Source organism: Aegilops tauschii, chromosome 1, assembly GCF_002575655.3.
Source record: "Aegilops tauschii subsp. strangulata cultivar AL8/78 chromosome 1, Aet v6.0, whole genome shotgun sequence".
NCBI classification, from domain to species: Eukaryota; Viridiplantae; Streptophyta; class Magnoliopsida; order Poales; family Poaceae; genus Aegilops; species Aegilops tauschii.
This window is the reverse complement of record NC_053035.3, coordinates 296,479,706-296,495,027: the sequence shown is the minus strand read 5'-3', so window position 1 is coordinate 296,495,027 and position 15,322 is coordinate 296,479,706.

Here is a 15,322-nt window from a genome sequence, read left to right as displayed (position 1 = left end):
GGGTGGGGGGCGCGCCCACCCCCCCAAGCGCGTGGGCCTACCTCGTGGACAGCCCGGAGACTCCCCACGTGAAACCTACGCCAAAAATTCCTATAAATACAGAAACCTCCAGAAATAAACCTAGATCGGGAGTTCCGCCACTGCAAGCCTCTGTAGCCACCAAAAACCAATCGGGACCCTGTTCCGGCACCCTGCCGGAGGGGGGAATCCCTCTCCGGTGGCCATCTTCATCATCCCGGCGCTCTCCATGACGAGGAGGGAGTAGTTCACCCTTGGGGCTGAGGGTATGTACTAGTAGCTATGTGTTTGATCTCTCTCTCTCTCGTGTTCTTGATTTGGCACGATATTGATGTATCACGAGCTTTGCTATTATAGTTGGATCATATGATGTTTCTCCCCCTCTACTCTCTTGTAATGGATTGAGTTTTCCCTTTGAAGTTGTCTTGTCGGATTGAGTCTTTAAGGATTTGAGAACACTTGATGTATGTCTTGCCGTGCTTATTTGTGGTGACAATGGGATATTCATGTGATCTACTTGATGTATGTTTTGGTGATCAACTTGCGGGTTCAATGAACTTATGCATAGGGGTTGGCACACATTTTCGTCTTGACTCTCCGGTAGAAACTTTGGGGCACTCTTTGAAGTTCTTTGTGTTGGTTGAATAGATGAATATCAGATTGTGTGATGCATATCGTATAATCATACCCACGGATACTTGAGGTGACATTGGAGTATCTAGGTGACATTAGGGTTTTGGTTGATTTGTGTCTTAAGGTTTTATTCTAGTACGAACTCTATGATGGATCAAACGAAAAGAATAGCTTCGTGTTATTTTACTATGGACTCTTAAATAGATTGATCAGAAAGAATAACTTTGAGGTGGTTTCGTACCCTACAATAATCTCTTCGTTTGTTTTCCGCTATTAGTGACTTTGGAGTGACTCTTTGTTGCATGTTGAGGGATAGTTATATGATCCAGTTATGTTATTATTGGTGAGATAACTTGCACTAGTGAAAGTATGAACCCTAGGCCTTGTTTCCTAGCATTGCAATACCGTTTACGCTCACTTTTACCATTAGTTACCTTGCAGTTTTTATATTTTCAGATTACAAAAACCTATATCTACCATCCATATTGCACTTGTATCACCATCTCTTCGCCGAACTAGTGCACCTATACAATTTACCATTGTATTGGGTATGTTGGGGAAACAAGAGACTCCTTGTTATTTGGTTGCAGGGTTGTTTGAGAGAGACCATCTTCATCCTACACGTCCCACGGATTTATAAACATTAGGTCATCCACTTGAGGGAAATTTGCTACTGTCCTACAAACCTCTGCACTTGGAGGCCCAACAACGTCTACAAGGAGAAGGTTGCGTAGTAGACATCAAGCTCTTTTCTGGCGCCGTTGCCGGGGAGGTGAGTGCTTGAAGCTATATCTTTAGATCTTGTAATAGAATCTTTTTGTTTCTTGTTTTATCACTAGTTTATTCTATAAAAGAAAACTACAAAAAATGGAATTAAGGTTGCCTCATATGCTTCATCTTTTTAATGTCTTTCGTGAAAATGATGGGAAGGAAAATTGTGCTCAAGTGCTAGAAGAAGAATTAGATAGAATGCTTGGCATAAAATATGTGAATGATGAGCATGATTGCAATGTTGTTAGTATGAATTCTTTGAATACCCATGATGCTAATGATATGCAAAGCCACAAGCTTGGGGTTGCTATGTTTGATGAAGATGATATGTTTAGTCCCCCAAGTTTTGATGAGCAAATTTATTATGATGAAAGCATGCCTCCTATTTATGATGATTACTGTGATGACACGTATGCTATAAAGAATAAAGATAACCATGAAACTTGTCATCATGATTTTAATTTTCAATTGGATTAAGCTTCACATGATAGTTATTTTGTTGAGTTTGCTCCCACTACTATTGATGAGAATAAATTTGCTTATGTGGAGAGTAGTAAAATTTCTATGCAAGTAGATCATGAAAAGAATACTTTATGTGCTGGTTATATGGTTGAATTCATTCATGATGCTACTGAAAATTATTGTGAGGGAGGAACATATGCTTGTAGGAATTGCGATAATATCAAGTTTCCTCTCTATGTGTTAAAAGTTTTAAAGTTATGCTTGCTTTGCCTTCCTATGCTAGTTGATTATTGTTCCCACAAGTTGTTTGCTCACAAAATACCTATGCAAAGGAAGTGGATTAGACTTAAATGTGCTAGTCATATTCTTCATGATGCTCTCTTTATGTTTCAATTCTTATCTTTTATGTGAGCATCATTGAAATCATCACGCCTAGCTAGGGGCGTTAAACGATAGCGCTTGTTGGGAGGCAACCCAATTTTACTTTTGTTGCTTGCTTTTTGTTCCTGTTTAGTAATAAATAATTCATCTAGCCTCAGGTTAGATGTGGTTTTATGTTTTAATTAGTGTTTGTGCCAAGTAAAACCTATAGGATCTTCTTGGATGATAATTATTTGATCTTGCTGAAAAAGTCAGAAACTTTCTGCTCACGAAAACAATTGTTAAAAATTACAAGAAAGTCATAAAATACTGATTCCAATTGCAGTAGATCAATAAACAAATTATCTAGGATGTCCTATTTTTTCAGATGTTTTGGAGTTCCAGAAGTATGCGTTTGATACAGATTACTACAGACTGTTCTGTTTTTGACAGATTCTGTTTTCATTGTGTTGTTTGCTTATTTTGATGAATCTATGAGTAGTATCGGAGGGTATGAACCATAGAGAAGTTGGAATACAGTATATATTACACCAATATGAATTTAGAATGAGTTCACAACAGTACCTAAAGTGGTGGTTTTATTTTCTTATACTAACGGAGCTCATAAGATTTTCTGTTGAGTTTTGTGTTGTGAAGTTTTCAAGTTTTGGGTGAAGTTTCGATGGACTATGGAATAAGGAGTGGCAAGAGCCTAAGATTGGGGATGCCCAAGGCACCCCAAGGTAATATTCAAGGACGACCAAGAGCCTAAGCTTGGGGATGCCCCGGATGGCATCCCCTCTTTTGTCTTCATTCATCGGTAACTTTACTTGGAGCTATATTTTTATTCAGCACATGATATGTGTTTTGCTTGGAGAGTCATGTCATTTTATTTTGTTTTGCTTTCTGTTTGAATAAAATACCAAGATCTGAAGCTCTTAAATGTTAGAGAGTCTTCACATAGTTGCATAATTATTCGACTACTCATTGATCTTCACTTATATCTTTCGGGGTAGTTTGTCATTTGCTCTAGTGCTTCACTTATATCTTTTAGAGCACAACTGTGGTTTTATTTTGAAGAAATAGATGAACTCTCATGCTTCACTTATATTATTTTGAGAGTCTTAAACAGCATGGTAATTTGCTTTGGTTATGAAATTAGTCCTAATATGATGGGCATCCAAGAGGGATATAATAAAAACTTTCATATAAAGTGCATTGAATACTATGAGAAGTTTGATGCTTGATGATCGTTTTGAGATATGAGGATGGTGATATTAGATTCATGCTAGTAGAGTAGTTGTGAATTTGAGAAATACTTGTGTTGAGGTTTGCAAGTTCCGTAGCATGCACGTATGGTAACCGTTGTGTAACAAATTTGAAACATAAAGTGTTCTTTGAGTGTCATCCTTTGTGTGGAGGTCAGGGGCGCACGATGGTTAACTCCTACCAACCTCCCCCCTAGGAGCATGCGTATAGTGCTTGGTTTTGATGACTTGTAGATTTTTGCAACAAGTATGTGAGTTCTTTATGACTAATGTTGAGTCCATGGATTATACGCACTCTCACCCTTCCATCATTGCTAGCCTCTTCGGTACCGTGCATTGCCCTTTCTCACCTTGAGAGTTGGTGCAAACTTCGCCGGTGCATCCAAACCCCATGATATGATACGCTCTATCACACATAAACCTCCTTATATCTTCCTCAAAACAGCCACCATACCTACCTATTATGGCATTTCCATAGCCATTCCGAGATATATTGCCATGCAACTTTCCACCGTTCCGTTTATTATGACACGCTTCATCATTGTCATATAGCCTTGCATGATCATGTAGTTGACATCGTATTTTTGGCAAAGCCACCATGCATAATTTATCATACATGTCACTCTTGATTCATTGCTCATCCCGGTACACCGCCGGAGGCATTCATATAGAGTCATACTTTGTTCTAGTATCGAGTTGTAATCATTGAGTTGTAAATGAATAGAAGTGTGATAATCATCATTCATAGAGCATTGTCCCAAAAAAGGGAGAAAGGCCAAAAAGAAAAAAAGAAAGGCCAAAAAAAGAAAGGCCAAAAAAAAGAGAAATAAAAAGGGACAATGCTACTATCCTTTTTCCACACTTGTGCTTCAAAGTAGCACCATGATCTTTATGATAGAGAGTCTCTTGTTTTGTCAGTTTCATATACTAGTGGGAATTTTTCATTATAGAACTTGGCTTGTATATTCCAACAATGGGATTCCTCAAATGCCCTAGGTCTTCATGAGCAAGCAAGTTGGATGCACACCCACTTAGTTTCTTTTGTTGAGCTTTCATACATCTATAGCTCTAGTGCATCCGTTGCATGGCAATCCCTACTCCTTGCATTGACATCAATTGATGGGCATCTCCCTAGCCTGTTGATTAGCCGCGTCAATGTGAGACTTTCTCCTTTTTTGTCTTCTCCACACAACCCCCATCATCATATTCTTTCCACCCATAGTGCTATGTCCATGGCTCACGCTCATATATTGCGTGAAAGTTGAAAAAGTTTGAAAATTCTAAAGTATGAAACAATTGCTTGGCTGAAACCGGGGCTGTGCATGATTTGAATATTTTGTGTGACGAAGATGGAAGCATAGCCAAACTATATGATTTTGTAGGGATGAACTTTCTTTGGCCATGTTATTTTGAGAAGACATAATTGCTTTGTTAGTATGCTTGAAGTATTATTGTTTTTATGTCAATATTATGTCCTGAATCTTATGGATCTGAATATTCTTGCCACAATAAAGAAGATTACATTGAAAATTATGTTAGGTAGCATTCCACGTCAAAAATTCTGTTTTTATCATTTACCTACTCGAGGACGAGCAGGAATTAAGCTTGGGGATGCTTGATATGTCTCCAACGTATCTATAATTTTTGATTGTTCCATGCTATTATATTATCCATCTAGGATGTTTTATATGAATCTATATGCTATTTTATATGATTTTTGGGACTAACCTATTAACCTAGAGCCCAGTGCCAGTTTCTGTTTTCTCCTTATTTTTGAGTATCGCAGAAAAGGAATACCAAACGGAGTCCAATTGACGTGCCAATTTTTGATGATTTTTTATGGACCAAAGGAAGACCACGGAGCATCGGAGTTGGGCCAAAGGAGTCCTGGGCTGCCCACGAGGGTGGGGGGGCGCCCACCCCCCAGGCGCGTGGGCCTACCTCGTGGACAGCCCCGAGACCCCCCCCGACGTGAAACCTACGCCAAAAATTCCTATAAATACAGAAACCTCCAGAAATACACCTAGATCGGGAGTTCCACCGCCGCAAGCCTCTGTAGCCACCGAAAACCAATCGGGACCCTGTTCCGGCACCCTGCTGGAGGGGGGAATCCCTCTCCGGTGGCCATCTTCATCATCCCGGCGCTCTCCATGACGAGGAGGGAGTAGTTCACCCTCGGGGCTGAGGGTATGTACCAGTAGCTATGTGTTTGATCTCTCTCTCTCTCTCTCTCTCGTGTTCTTGATTTGGCATGATCTTGATGTATCGCGAGCTTTGCTATTATAGTTGGATCATATGATGTTTCTCCCCCTCTACTCTCTTGTAATGGATTGAGTTTTCCCTTTGAAGTTGTCTTGTCGGATTGAGTCTTTAAGGATTTGAGAACACTTGATGTATGTCTTGCCGTGCTTATCTGTGGTGACAATGGGATATTCACGTGATCTACTTGATGTATGTTTTGGTGATCAACTTGCGGGTTCAATGAACTTATGCATAGGGGTTGGCACACGTTTTCGTCTTGACTCTCCGGTAGAAACTTTGGGGCACTCTTTGAAGTTCTTTGTGTTGGTTGAATAGATGAATCTGGGATTGTGTGATGCATATCGTATAATCATACCCACGGATGCTTGAGGTGACATTGGAGTATCTAGGTGACATTAGGGTTTTGGTTGATTTGTGTCTTAAGGTGTTATTCTAGTACGAACTCTATGATGGATCGAACGGAAAGAATAGCTTTGTGTTATTTTACTACGGACTCTTGAATAGATTGGTCAGAAAGAATAACTTTGAGGTGGTTTCGTACCCTACAATAATCTCTTCATTTGTTTTCCGCTATTAGTGACTTTGGAGTGACTCTTTGTTGCATGTTGAGGGATAGTTATATGATCCAGTTATGTTATTATTGTTGAGAGAACTTGCACTAGTGAAAGTATGAACCCTAGGCCTTGTTTCCTAGCATTGCAATACCGTTTACGCTCACTTTTACCATTAGTTACCTTGCTGTTTTTATATTTTCAGATTACAAAAACCTATATCTACCATCCATATTGCACTTGTATCACCATCTCTTCGCCGAACTAGTGCACCTATACAATTTACCATTGTATTGGGTGTGTTGGGGACACAAGAGACTCTTTGTTATTTGGTTGCAGGGTTGTTTGAGGGAGACCATCTTCATCCTACACCTCCCACAGATTGATAAACCTTAGGTCACCCACTTGAGGGAAATTTGCTACTGTCCTACAAACCTCTGCACTTGGAGGCCCAACAATGTCTACAAGGAGAAGGTTGCGTAGTAGACATCAGAGCACTACAGCCTTTCTGATAAGTATATGTGAATGACATATTGTTGATCAGAAATGATGTAGAATTTTCTGGAAAGCATAAAGGAGTGTTTGAAAGGAGTTTTTCAAAGAAAGACCTCGGTGAAGTTGCTTACATATTGAGCATCAAGATCTATAGAGATAGATCAAGACGCTTGATAAGTTTTTTCAATAAGTACATACCTTGACAAGTTTTTGAAGTAGTTCAAAATGGAATAGTCAAAGAAGGAGTTCTTGCCTGTATTGCAAGGTGTGAAGTTGAGTAAGACTCAAAGCCCGACCACGGCAGATGATAGAGAGAGAATGAAAGTCATTCCCTATGCCTCAGCCATAGGTTCTATAAAGTATGCCATGATGTGTACCAGACCTATTGTATACCCTGCCCTGAGTTTGGCAAGGGAGTACAATAGTGATCTAGGAGTAGATCACTGGACATTGGTAAAAATTATCCTTAGAGGACTAAGGAAATATTTCTCGGTTAGGTGACAAAGAGTTCGTCGTAAAGAGTTACGTCGATGCAAGCTTTTACACCGATCCAGATGACTCTGCATCTCAATCTGGATACATATTGGAAGTGGGAGACTGAAGGAAATATGCCCTAGAGGCAATAATACATACGGCTCTGAATGTGGCAGACCCGTTGACTAAAATTCTCTCACAAGCAAAACATGATCACACCTTAGTACTCTTTGGGTGTTAATCACATTGCGATGTGAACTAGATTATTGACTCTAGTAAACCCTTTGGGTGTTAGTCACATGGCGATGTGAACTAATCACATAAAGATGTGAACTATTGGTATTAAATCACATCATGATGTGAACTAGATTATTGACTCTAGTGCAAGTGGGAGACTAAAGGAAATATGCCCTAGAGGCAATAATAAAGTTGTTATTTATATTTCCTTATATCATTATAAATGTTTATTCATGCTAGAATTGAATTAACTGGAAACTTAGTACATGTATGAATACATAGACAAACAGAGTGTCCCTAGTATGCCTCTACTTGACTAGCTCGTTAATCAAAGATGGTTAACTTTCCTAGCCATAGACATGTGTTGTCATTTGATGAACGGGATCACATCATTAGAGAATGATGTGATGGACAAGACCCATCCATTAGCTTACCACTATGATCATTTCAGTTTCATTGCTACTGCTTTCTTCATGACTTATACATGTTCCTCAGACTATGAGATTATGCAACTCCCGAATACCGGAGGAACACCTTGTGTGCTATCAAACATCACAACGTAACTAGGTGATTATAAAGATGCTCTACAGGTGTCTCCGAAGGTGTTTGTTGGGTTGGCATAGATCGAGATTAGGATTTGTCACTCCGTGTATCGGAGAGGTATCTCTGGGCCCTCTCGGTAATGCACATCACTATAAGCCTTGCAAGCAATGTGACTAATGAGTTAGTTGCGGGATGATGCATTACGGAACGAGTAAAGAGACTTCCAGTAACGAGATTGAACTAGGCATGATGATACCGACGATCGAATCTCAGGCAAGTAACATACCGATGACAAAGGGAAAAACGTATGTTGTTATGCGGTTTGACCGATAAAGATCATCGTAGAATATGTAGGAACCAATATGAGCATCCATGTTTTGCTATTGGTTATTGACCAGAAGTGAGTCTCGGTCACATCTACATAGTTCTCGAACCCGTAGGGTCCGCACGCTTAACGTTCGATGACGATCGGTATTATGAGTTTATGTGTTTTGATGTACCGAAGGTAGTTCGGAGTCCCGGATGTGATCACGGACATGACGAGGAGTCTAGAAATGGTCGAGACATAAAGATTGATATATTGGACGACTATATTCAGACACCGGAAATGTTTCGGAGAAGTTTCGGATAAAACCGGAGTGCCGGAGGGTTACCGGAACCCCCCGGGGGAACTAGTGGGCCACATGGGCCTTAGTGGAGAGAGAGAGGGGCGGCTAGGGCAGGCCGCGCGCCCCTCCCCCTTGGGTCCGAATTGGACCAGGGAAGGGGGGGGCGGCGCCCCCCTTTCCTTCTCCCTCTCCTTCCTTCCCCCTCTCTTCCCTTGTTGGAAACCTACTAGGAATAGGATTCCTAGTAGGAATCCTACTTGGGGCGCGCCCTATGAGGGCCGGCCGGCCTCCCCCTTGATCCTTTATATACGGGGGCAGGGGGCACCCTAGGACACACAAGTTGACAGTTGTCTTAGCCGTGTGCGGTGCCCCCCTCCACAGATTTCCACCTCGGTCATATCGTTGTAGTGCTTAGGCGAAGCCATGCTTTGGTAACTTCATCAACACCGTCATCATGCTGTCGTGCTGACGAAACTCTCCCTCGACCTTAGCTGGATCTAGAGTTCTTGGGACGTCACCGAGCTGAACGTGTGCAGATCGCGGAGGTGCCGTACCTTCGGTGCTAGGATCGGTCGGATCGTGAAGACGTACGACTACATCAACCTCGTTGTCATAACGCTTCCGCTTTCGGTCTACGAGGGTACGTAGACAACACTCTCCCCTCTCATTGCTATGCATCACCTAGATAGATCTTGCGTGATCGTAGGATTTTTTTTGAAATTACTGCGTTCCCCAACATATCATATATACTTTTGTTCACTTTGCCATCCTTCTTATCCGCCAAGTATTTGGGGGCAGTTCTGCTTCCAGTGACCATTTCCTTTGCAGTAGAAGCACTCAGTTTCAGGCTTGGGTCTAGCTTTGGGCTTCTTCATGGGAGTGGCAACTTGCTTGCCATTCTTCTTGAAGTTCCCTGTCTTTCCCTTGCCCTTTTACTTGAAACTAGTGGTCTTGTCAACCATCAACATTTGATGCTTTTCTTGATTTGTACCTTCACCGATTTCAGCATCACGAAGAGCTCGGGAATCGTTTCGTCATCCCTTGCATATTATAGTTCATCATGAAGTTCCAGTAACTTGGTGATAGTTACTAGAGAACTCTGTCAATCACTATCTTAGCGGGAAGATTAACTCCCACTTGATTCAAGCGATAGTAGTACTCAGACATTTTGAGCACATGCTCACTGGTTGAGCTATTCCCCTCCATCTTGTAGGCAAAATACTTGTCAGAGGTCTCATACCTCTCGACTCGGGAATGAGTCTAAAATACCAATTTCAGCTCTTGGAACATCTTATATGCTCCGTGGCATTCAAAACGTTTTTGAAGTCCCGGTTCTAAGACGTAAAGCATGGTGCACTAAACTATCAAGTAGTCATCATACCGAGCTTGCCAAGCGTTCATAACGTCTGCATCTGCTCCAACAATAGGTCTGTCACCTAGCGATGCATCAAGGACATAATTCTTCTGTGCAGCAATGAGGATAGTCCTCAGATCACGGACCCAGTCCACATCATTGCTACTATCATCTTTCAACTTATTTTTCTCTAGGAACATATCAAAAATAAACGGGGAACTACATCATGAGCTATTGATCTACAACATAATTTGCAAATACTATCAGGACTGAATTCATGATAGATTAAAGTTCAATTAATCATATTACTTAAGAACTCCCACTTAGATAGACATCCCTCTAGTCATCTAAATGATCACGTGATCCATATCAACTAAACCATGTCTGATCATCACGTGAGATGGAGTAGTTTTCAATGGTGAACATCACTATGTTGATCATATCTACTATATGATTCACGTTTGACCTTTCGGTCTCAGTGTTCCGAGGCCATATCTGCATATGCTAGGCTCGTCAAGTTTAACCCGAGTATTCTGCATGTGCAAAACTGGCTTGCACCCGTTGTATGTGAACGTAGAGCTTATCACACCTGATCATCACGTGGTGTCTCGGCACGACGAACTGTAGCAACGATGCATACTCAGGGAGAACACTTATACCTTGAAATTTAGTGAGAGATCATCTTATAATGCTACCGCCGTACTAAGCAAAATAAGATGCATAAAAGATAAACATCACATGCAATCAAAATATGTGACATGATATGGCCATCATCATCTTGTGCCTTTGATCACCATCTCTAAAGCACCGTCATGATCTCCATCGTCACTGTCAGGGGTTTCGTGAGACATATGCCAAAGGATGGCTTATCATGGTTGGGGAGAGTAATACTTCACCGGTGCTTGGAAACGGGATAAGGCGCAAACACGTACGCCGATGCATCTTACCCAGGTTCGGGGATCTCCTAGGAGATAACACCCCTAGTCCTGCTCTGCGGGGTCTCCGCACGATCACTATCTCAACAAGTAGCTACAAGCTTGCTCCTTGAGCTGCTTGGCTAGAGGAGGAGGAAGGGCAAGGCTAGCTCTACTCCTCTCTCTATGTGGGTGTGGTGTCTAAGAAGCTGAACCCTTTGCATGGGTGCCCTGGGTGTTTATATAGGCCTACCCCCCAAGGGTACAATGGTAATCTGGCCGGATGTTGGACCCAACGGTCAGTGTCTTTGGTGGCCGGCTTCTCCGCCGGCTGCTGGGGCCTACCGCCTGGTGGGTCCCGCCGGCTGTCCTGTACTTGGCCGACAGGCCGCGCCCGCCGCTGGCGGGTCTTGCCGGCTGCTTAGTACTGTGGCAGTGCCACTGATGATGTGTGCTTTGTCGGGGAGAGCATGGCTACAGTCCCGCCGCCTGGTGGGCACTCACTGTAGCCATTCCCCGTCTCTTCTGATTAATGGCATGCAAACTCCGAGGGAGGGGAGGGCTGCCTTCTGGGAGTCAGCCTCCCCCTGAGCCGACTGGTCTAGGCTTGCCGCCATCTGGCTTCTCACGGACAGGTAGGGCCCGCCGCCTGCGGGGCGTACCGATAGCCCGTCGTGGGAGCATGGCTCCCTCTGCCATGGGTGATGTCACGAACAACATGGCAACAGTGCCGCGCCGGGCGTGGGACGTCTGCCTGGTACGCTGCACTGTGGCCACGTTCCGCCCTGGATTCGGGGGTGGCAGGTTGCACTGTAGCCACGACCCGTCTCGTCGAAAATGAGGGTGCAAACTTTGAGGGCAGAGGGGCCGCCTGCTAGGAGTCGGCCCACTTCATGGCCGTCTTCTGGATTCCGCCGCCTTCTGGCAGCCGGCCGTTTGGACCAGCCGGGCCCAAGAAGGCGGCCCTTTGTCCTTGATGCTTGAGGGGCGCAGCCGGCTCTGATGTCTTGAAATACCATGGGAGGCTGATGAGGCTACCCATGGTCATTTACTCCGGCAGTAGTCCCCGAAGCTGGTGGGGTGCTGCGGCTGAAAAGGCGAGGAGCCTCAGCAGCTTCCTACTCCGAGTGGTCTGGTTGCTTTGCTTCGTCCGACTTCTGAAGCACCAACAGGTAGGAGTCGAACGTGACCTGGCAGGCCGCCTGGTGATTTCAAAACGTCGTGGCGGGAGCCAGGTGGCACGCTAGCCGGGCGCCAAGCTTGCCGCCCGCTGTCCGCACGCCATGCGGCGCCAGCCAGCCAGGCCGCCCTGCCAGCCCACACGCGCGACAGGACGTCGCCGCAGGCTAGGGCCCGCCACTACCAGCCCTCGGCACGCGCACGGATCCGCTGCGGCCGAGGCGGACGGTTGAGATTCCGGGGTGCAGTTAATATGCGCTGTTATTGCACGGTAATCGTGGGATTGTGGGGGAGTGGCGTAGTTAATCCCACGACCCCCGACGTTCTTGCCCCCTCGGCTCCGCCGCCTGGGGCTATAAGTTGGGGGAGGAGGGGGCGGCAGACGCAGGCACGCCCTCCTCACCCTTTTCCTTCGCCGTTCTTCATCTTCTCCTCTCCGCTGCCGCAGCGCCTTTCCCTGCACCGAAGCGCTGCCGCAGCCTTCCGTCGCCGGGCTTTTTCTCGCCGCGGCCTCCTTGCTCCGCCGCGGTTTCGTCCGCTCGCCACCGCACCGCACCTATGACGAGCTCCTTCGTCCATGGCGCACTTACGGGCCGGCGACTGGGCCGGCTCTAATGTCCATGAGGACCACCTTGCCTTCCTCTACCAGACGCGGCGCCTGCCCCGCGTATGCGTCCCCCTGCCGCTGAAATCTCGCCGGTGCCGGAAGAGGACGAGCGCGTTGTCTTCCGGTCACATTTCCTGCGCGGCTTCGGCCTTCCGGCGAGCGGCTTTCTGCGCTCTTTCCTTAACTTTTACCAAGTCCAGCCGCACCACCTTACACCCAACACGGTGGTGCTGCTGGCCGCCTTCGTCACCCTCTGCGAGGGCTATCTCGGCACCCTCCCCAGTCTCGAACTCTGGGCGGAGTGCTTCTACATCAAGCTCGGCACCGCCGCCAAGGGCACGGTGGCTCAGTGTCACACCCTGCATTTTGTAACATGTCATTTGCATTAATAAAGCATGAAAATTTGGACCAACAAAAACTTTTGCATCATTTGGCTTTTATTTGGAGTTGGTTCTCTCTCTATGATTTTCAAGTGCTCTTTAAGGTCAACATAACTTCACCTTCTCTAAATCATCTCCTTGCCCCAAACTTCTGTCCAATGATCATGCCATGTGTATAGAACATCATATTATTTTCTTACAAAAATAATTTGGCCAAATACTATTTTCAAAAATTAGTTTTCCAAAAACCCCTGAGTTGAGGTTTGCACTACAAGTACTTGATTTTGGGTATGAAAAATATTTCAAAGAGTATATTTGAAACCTATTAGGTATAGGACTCCCATAAACCACAAAAATATAATTTTAAAAGTAATTTTCCTATTTTATTTAAAGGCTTTTTCTTTAGGCCAGAAATAGTCTTTAATAGGTTAAAATTATTTAAATGCTTCAAAAATATTTGAGAAAATTTAGGGGAACGCATAGGACATATATTGTCCATATATAAGAGTTTCAACACATGGTCATGTTCAAAATATTGGACAAAACCCTCAAAAACCATTTCTGTCCATTCCTAGTATTTGAAATATTTCTACAAGAAATATTTTCCAATAAATCCAGGAAAATTCTAGCAAGTCACATATGCATAATATGATGACCTTGCAAAGTTTTAGCTCAATCCAAACTGTTTTGGTTCACCAAAGTGCCCCAAAACCTTCTTTGTCCAGATTCAAGTTTGAACAACTTTACATTGCCACCTTATTCCAAATGCCCCCAAACTTTGTGGTCATGCTCAAAAGCCCAAATGGTGACACTACACCAAGTGGTGCATCAAGGGGAATGTTTTTGCATGACTAGATCTTGGTAAATGCATTTCTGTTGATTTCTAGGGTTTACAAAAGTTGCATTGGCAACTTTGCCCAAATGAGCTCAAAATTGGTGGAAGGCCCTAGTTATATGTGCCATTTCACCCTGTGGAGTGTCATACCAAATGGAGTTCATTTGCTTACCCAAACAAGCATCAGACACCTTCTGCCACATTTCCAAAAACACCATTTTGACCCCTCCCACTAATCTCTATGGGCTCAAAGTTTTACCACAGCCCCTCCTAGTCCCCTTCCACCTCGAGTAACTATGGCTGCATCTCAGCTCAATGATTGAGGGGTGAAACCACCTCATTTACCCCTATGGACAGCCCATTTCCCCCTCTCTCAACCCCACTCCTCTCATACTGGCTCTCCAGGGCACCCAATGCCCCTCCCCTCTTCTTTACTGCCCCTAGGGCAGCCAGACATGAGTGGCCGTGCCCACAAGGCATATAAAATGCCATGGAATGCCATTTGCACACTCCAGAGCACGCTACAGTGCGGCCAGGCACTGTAGCCGCCCCCTGCCAACCACCTCCGGCCACCTCGGGCCTCCCCAGCGCGCCCGACGAGGTGCCTCGACATCTGCGACACGCTAAACCACTGTCCCCCTCCTCCTTCCCCTCCTCTCACCCCAGCTCACACGCGGGCCACCCGCCCGAGCGCACCAGTGAGTGCGCTCACACGCGCGGTGCCCCTGGGCCCCCTGCTCTCCCTCTCTTCTCTCCCCTCGCCCTAGACCAACCCCACGAGCACCCCCGACACCTCGTTGCGATCCCCCGTGATCCGTAGCGACGGCAACGGCCTCGCCGGCGCACTGGGCCACAGTGGACCATCGCCCGCCTATTTAAGGGCCTCCCCGAGCCCTCCTCTCGTCACCACTCGCTCTCTCACTGCCCTGATCACCCCCTACACCACCCGCTCTCTCACTGCCCTGATCACCCTCCTCTCCCTGAGCTCGAGCTCCGCCGCGGCGGCTCGCCGTCGTCTGCACGGTAGAAGCTCTCCGCACTGCTCCTAAGCCTCGATCTGGAACCCCCGCACTCCACTGATCGTTTTCCCCCTGTGTCCCCTCTCTGTAGCTGCCAGAAACGGCCGGAACCGCCGCCACCTGAAGCTCCTCCGTCGTGCCTCCTCGTCGCCGGCAAACCAGGCCACCCCGGTGACCGCAACCGCCACCACCCAAACAGCGACTCGATGTTGAGTCCAGCCGTGCCCTCGCCCGACCTCGCCATGCCCTGCATCGTCGCCGATGAGCTCGCCGGCCGTCTAGACTCAGGGTTAGGGATGACAGGCGGGCCCCGCCTGTCAGCCTCTCCTCTCCATGGCCCCTCTCTCTCACT